Consider the following 6000-nt stretch of genomic DNA (forward strand, 5'->3'; position numbering starts at 1 on the left):
CCTCGTGCCGACTCTTCACGTAACTCCTCGTGCAGGCTCTACATGAGTCCTCGAGTTGAGTCCCGAGTCCACGAGTCGACTGATACTCCTCGTGCCGACTCTACATGTCTGCTTGAGATGAGTTCATTCTTCGAGTCGAGTTCGAGTCCACGAGTCGACTAATACTCCTCGTGCCGACTCTTCTCGTAACTCCTCGTGCAGGCTCTACATGAGTCCTCGAGTCGAGTTCGAGTCCACGAGTCGACTGATACTCCTCGTGCCGACTCTTCACATAACTCCTTGAGATGAGTTCATTCCTCGAGTCGAGTTCGAGTCCACGAGTCGACTGATACTCCTCGTGCCGACTCTTCACGTAACTCCTCGTGCAGGCTCTACATGAGTCCTCGAGTCGAGTTCGAGTCCACGAGTCGACTGATACTCCTCGTGCCGACTCTACATGTCTCCTCGAGATGAGTTCATTCCTCGAGTCAAGTTCGAGTCCACGAGTCGACTGATACTCCTCGTGCCGACTCTTCACGTAACTCCTCGTGCAGGCTCTACATGAGTCCTCGAGTTGAGTCCTGAGTCCACGAGTCGACTGATACTCCTCGTGATGACTCTACATGTCTCCTCGAGATGAGTTCATTCCTCGAGTCGAGTTCGAGTCCACGAGTCGACTGATACTCCTCGTGCCGACTCTTCACGTAACTCCTCGTGCATGCTCTACATGAGTCCTCGAGTTGAGTCCCGAGTCCACGAGTCTACTGATACTCCTCGTGACGACTCTACATGTCTCCTCGAGATGAGTTCATTCCTCGAGTCGAGTTCGAGTCCACGAGTCGACTGATACTCCTCGTGCCGACTCTTCACGTAACTCCTCGTGCATGCTCTACATGAGTCCTCGAGTTGAGTCCCGAGTCCACGAGTCTACTGATACTCCTCGTGACGACTCTACATGTCTCCTCGAGATGAGTTCATTCCTCGAGTCGAGTTCGAGTCCACGAGTCGACTGGTACTCCTCGTGCGACTCTTCACGTAACTCCTCGAGATGAGTTCATTCCTCGAGTCGAGTTCGAGTCCACGAGTCGACTAATACTCCTCGTGCCGACTCTTCACATAACTCCTCGAGATGAGTTCATTACTCGAGTCGAGTTCGAGTCCACGAGTCGACTAATACTCCTCGTGCCGACTCTTCACATAACTCCTCGAGATGAGTTCATTCCTCGAGTCGAGTTCGAGTCCACGACTCGACGGATAGGCCTCGTGCCGACTCTTCACGTAACTCCTCGTGCAGGCTCTACATGAGTCCTCGAGTTGAGTCCCGAGTCCACGAGTCGACTGATACTCCTCGTGACGACTCTACATGTCTCCTCGAGATGAGTGCATTCCTCGAGTCGAGTTCGAGTCCACGAGTCGACTGATACTCCTCGTGCCGACTCTACACGTAACTCCTCGAGATGCGATCATTCCTCGAGTCGAGTTCGAGTTCACGAGTGGACTAATACTCCTCGTGCTGACTCTTCACATAACTCCTCGAGATGAGTTAATTCCTCGAGTCGAGTTCGAGTCCACGAGTCGATTAAAACTCCTCGTGCCGCCTCTTCACATAACTCCTCGAGATGAGTTCATTCCTCGAGTCGAGTTCGAGTCCACGAGTCGACTAATACTCCTTGTGCCGACTCTTCACGTAACTCCTTGTGCACGCTCTACATGAGTCCTCAAGTCGAGTTCGAGTCCACGAGTCGACTGATACTCCTCGTGCCGACTATACGTGTCTCCTCGAGATGAGTTCGTTCCTTGAGTCGAGTTCGAGTCCAAGAGTCGACTGATACTCCTCGTGCCGACTCTTCACGTAACTCCTCGTGCAGGCTCTACATTAGTCCTCGAGTTGAGTCCCGAGTCCACGAGTCTACTGATACTCCTCGTGACGACTCTACATGTCTCCTCGAGATGAGTTAATTTCTCGAGTCGCGTTTGAGTCGACGAGTCGACTGATACTCCTCGTGCCGACTCTTCACGTAACTCCTCGTGCAGTCTCTACATGAGTCCTCGAGTTGAGTCCCGAGTCCACGAGTCGACTGATACTCCTCGTGCCGACTCTACATGTCTCCTCGAGATGAGTTCATTCCTCGAGTCGAGTTCGAGTCCACGAATCGACTGATACTCCTCGTGCCGACTCTTCATGTAACTCCTCGTGCAGGCTCTACATGAGTCCTCGAGTCGAGTTCGAGTCCACAAGTCGACTGATACTCCTCGTGCCGACTCTACATGTCTCCTCAAGATGAGTTCATTCCTCGAGTCAAGTTCGAGTACACGAGTCGACTGATACTCCTCGTGCCGACTCTTCACGTAACTCCTCGTGCAGGCTCTACATGAGTCCTCGAGTTGAGTCCCGAGTCCACGAGTCGACTGATACTCCTCGTGCCGACTCTACATGTCTGCTTGAGATGAGTTCATTCTTCGAGTCGAGTTCGAGTCCACGAGTCGACTAATACTCCTCGTGCCGACTCTTCTCGTAACTCCTCGTGCAGGCTCTACATGAGTCCTCGAGTCGAGTTCGAGTCCACGAGTCGACTGATACTCCTCGTGCCGACTCTTCACATAACTCCTTGAGATGAGTTCATTCCTCGAGTCGAGTTCGAGTCCACGAGTCGACTGATACTCCTCGTGCCGACTCTTCACGTAACTCCTCGTGCAGGCTCTACATGAGTCCTCGAGTCGAGTTCGAGTCCACGAGTCGACTGATACTCCTCGTGCCGACTCTACATGTCTCCTCGAGATGAGTTCATTCCTCGAGTCAAGTTCGAGTCCACGAGTCGACTGATACTCCTCGTGCCGACTCTTCACGTAACTCCTCGTGCAGGCTCTACATGAGTCCTCGAGTTGAGTCCTGAGTCCACGAGTCGACTGATACTCCTCGTGATGACTCTACATGTCTCCTCGAGATGAGTTCATTCCTCGAGTCGAGTTCGAGTCCACGAGTCGACTGATACTCCTCGTGCCGACTCTTCACGTAACTCCTCGTGCATGCTCTACATGAGTCCTCGAGTTGAGTCCCGAGTCCACGAGTCTACTGATACTCCTCGTGACGACTCTACATGTCTCCTCGAGATGAGTTCATTCCTCGAGTCGAGTTCGAGTCCACGAGTCGACTGATACTCCTCGTGCCGACTCTTCACGTAACTCCTCGAGATGAGTTCATTCCTCGAGTCAAATTCGAGTCCACGAGTCGACTAATACTCCTCGTGCCGACTCTTCACATAACTCCTCGAGATGAGTTCATTACTCGAGTCGAGTTCGAGTCCACGAGTCGACTAATACTCCTCGTGCCTACTCTTCACATAACTCCTCGAGATGAGTTCATTCCTCGAGTCGAGTTCGAGTCCACGAGTCGACTGTTACTCCTCGTGCAGGCTCTACATCAGTCCTCAGGTCGAGTTCGAGTCCACGAGTCGACTGATACTCCTCGTGCCGACTCTTCACGTAACTCCTCGAGATGAGTTCATTCCTCGAGTCAAATTCGAGTCCACGAGTCGACTAATACTCCTCGTGCTGACTCTTCACATAACTCCTCGAGATGAGTTCATTACTCGAGTCGAGTTCGAGTCACGAGTCGACTAATACTCCTCGTGCCTACTCTTCACATAACTCCTCGAGATGAGTTCATTCCTCGAGTCGAGTTCGAGTCCACGAGTCGACTGTTACTCCTCGTGCCGACTCTACACGTAACTCCTCGTGCAGGCTCTACATGAGTCCTCGAGTCGAGTTCGAGTCCACCAGTCGACTGATACTCCTCGTGCCGACTCTACATGTCTCCTCAAGATGAGTTCATTCCTCGAGTCGAGTTCGAGTCCATGAGTCGACTGATACTCCTCGTGCCGACTCTTCACGTAACTCCTCGTGCAGGCTCTACATGAGTCCTCGAGTTGAGTCCCGAGTCCATGAGTCGACTGATACTCCTCGTGCCGACTCTACATGTCTCCTCGAGATGAGTTCATTCCTCGAGTCGAGTTGGAGTCCACGAGTCGGCTGATACTCCTCGTGCCGACTCTTCACGTAACTCCTCGTGCAGTCTCTACATGAGTCCTCGAGTTGAGTCTCGAGTCCACGAGTCGATTGATACTCCTCGTGCCGACTCTACATGTCTCCTCGAGATGAGTTCATTCCTCGAGTCGAATTCGAGTCCACGAGTCGACTGATACTCCTCTTGCCGACTCTTGACGTAACTACTCGTGCAGGCTCTACATGAGTCCTCGAGTAGAGTTCGAGTCCACGAGTCGACTGATACTCCTCGTGCCGACTCTACATGTCTCCTCGAGATGAGTTCATTCCTCGAGTCGAGTTCGAGTCCACGAGTCGACTGATACTCCTCGTGCCGACTCTTCACGTAACTCCTCGTGCATGCTCTACATGAGTCCTCGAGTTGAGTCCCGAGTCCACGAGTCTACTGATACTCCTCGTGACGACTCTACATGTCTCCTCGAGATGAGTTCATTCCTCGAGTCGAGTTCGAGTCCACGAGTCGACTGGTACTCCTCGTGCGACTCTTCACGTAACTCCTCGAGATGAGTTCATTCCTCGAGTAGAGTTCGAGTCCACGAGTCGACTAATACTCCTCGTGCCGACTCTTCACATAACTCCTCGAGATGAGTTCATTACTCGAGTCGAGTTCGAGTCCACGAGTCGACTAATACTCCTCGTGCCGACTCTTCACATAACTCCTCGAGATGAGTTCATTCCTCGAGTCGAGTTCGAGTCCACGACTCGACGGATACGCCTCGTGCCGACTCTTCACGTAACTCCTCGTGCAGGCTCTACATGAGTCCTCGAGTTGAGTCCCGAGTCCACGAGTCGACTGATACTCCTCGTGACGACTCTACATGTCTCCTCGAGATGAGTGCATTCCTCGAGTCGAGTTCGAGTCCACGAGTCGACTGATACTCCTCGTGCCGACTCTACACGTAACTCCTCGAGATGCGATCATTCCTCGAGTCGAGTTCGAGTTCACGAGTGGACTAATACTCCTCGTGCTGACTCTTCACATAACTCCTCGAGATGAGTTAATTCCTCGAGTCGAGTTCGAGTCCACGAGTCGATTAAAACTCCTCGTGCCGCCTCTTCACATAACTCCTCGAGATGAGTTCATTCCTCGAGTCGAGTTCGAGTCCACGAGTCGACTAATACTCCTTGTGCCGACTCTTCACGTAACTCCTTGTGCACGCTCTACATGAGTCCTCAAGTCGAGTTCGAGTCCACGAGTCGACTGATACTCCTCGTGCCGACTATACGTGTCTCCTCGAGATGAGTTCGTTCCTTGAGTCGAGTTCGAGTCCAAGAGTCGACTGATACTCCTCGTGCCGACTCTTCACGTAACTCCTCGTGCAGGCTCTACATTAGTCCTCGAGTTGAGTCCCGAGTCCACGAGTCTACTGATACTCCTCGTGACGACTCTACATGTCTCCTCGAGATGAGTTAATTTCTCGAGTCGCGTTTGAGTCGACGAGTCGACTGATACTCCTCGTGCCGACTCTTCACGTAACTCCTCGTGCAGTCTCTACATGAGTCCTCGAGTTGAGTCCCGAGTCCACGAGTCGACTGATACTCCTCGTGCCGACTCTACATGTCTCCTCGAGATGAGTTCATTCCTCGAGTCGAGTTCGAGTCCACGAATCGAATTATACTCCTCGTGCCGACTCTTCATGTAACTCCTCGTGCAGGCTCTACATGAGTCCTCGAGTCGAGTTCGAGTCCACAAGTCGACTGATACTCCTCGTGCCGACTCTACATGTCTCCTCAAGATGAGTTCATTCCTCGAGTCAAGTTCGAGTACACGAGTCGACTGATACTCCTCGTGCCGACTCTTCACGTAACTCCTCGTGCAGGCTCTACATGAGTCCTCGAGTTGAGTCCCGAGTCCACGAGTCGACTGATACTCCTCGTGCCGACTCTACATGTCTGCTTGAGATGAGTTCATTCTTCGAGTCGAGTTCGAGTCCACGAGTCGACTAATACTCCTCGTGC

This window comes from Urtica dioica, chromosome 5 (genome assembly GCF_054948205.1).
Source record: "Urtica dioica subsp. dioica isolate 48M chromosome 5, U.dioica_male_clone48M_v1_H2, whole genome shotgun sequence".
In the NCBI taxonomy this organism is placed as follows: Eukaryota; Viridiplantae; Streptophyta; class Magnoliopsida; order Rosales; family Urticaceae; genus Urtica; species Urtica dioica.